Source organism: Geospiza fortis, unplaced genomic scaffold (genome assembly GCF_000277835.1).
Source record: "Geospiza fortis unplaced genomic scaffold, GeoFor_1.0 scaffold130, whole genome shotgun sequence".
Classification (NCBI taxonomy): domain Eukaryota; kingdom Metazoa; phylum Chordata; class Aves; order Passeriformes; family Thraupidae; genus Geospiza; species Geospiza fortis.
The window spans coordinates 4,501,824-4,502,719 of NW_005054300.1; positions in this window are offsets into that span (position 1 = coordinate 4,501,824).

Here is an 896-nt window from a genome sequence, read left to right on the forward strand (position 1 = left end):
TGGGACAAATGACAAAGCAGAAATGAAACATACAGTTATTGCGCTTGTTCCTCACAAATACTGAGGTGACAGGAGTGAACTACCCCCAAAATAAGAAAGACTTTGGATGGCTGCTCTGGTTAGTCAGTGACAAAACAGAAACTCACATCCAAATTGATTTATTTAACAATTCACTACAATGAAGTGTTGCAATGGTCATATTATATATAAATGCATATTATATAAAATATGGACATCCATAACACTTTTTACTACTGCACAGTTCCACTGAAGTATTACAGTATTAATTTTTAAGGCACTTAGATACATCACACATATATTCATAAAACTGCTTTAACCACATGTTGCCTAAACCAGTCTTTATTATATTCAAGTGGCTGAATTTACCAGCTTCAGTCATCAAGGAGAAAGCTGTGAGCAAAACACTAGATAAGCTTGGCCTGCATTTTTACTTTCTGAACACTACTTATTAATTAGTTACTTATGATTAATATAACGTGCTACCTCTTTGTCTAAGCCATAAGTATATGTATATAAAATAGGTATTTAACATTACTATTTCAATCAATAACCAACACCTTGCTTATTAGGCCACAATTCACTTGTAACTACCACTAATAAATAATAATAAATAAAAGTAGCTGCAAGTAATATTTTGCAAGTTGCAAGCAATTATTATTGCTTATGGCGATAATACTATTCCTTACACCATTGCTTATTATTAGCCAACAGTACTTCTACAAAATACACCGCTGAATCCCTATGTTGTCAAACTTGAGGCAAGCTGTTAGACATACAAAACTTCTTTAAATGGAAAGCCCATGATAAAGCGAAAGCCGTCCAGGCACGCTTCACCTCGGGGCTCGCTGAGGAACACACACACACGTCCCACGGCC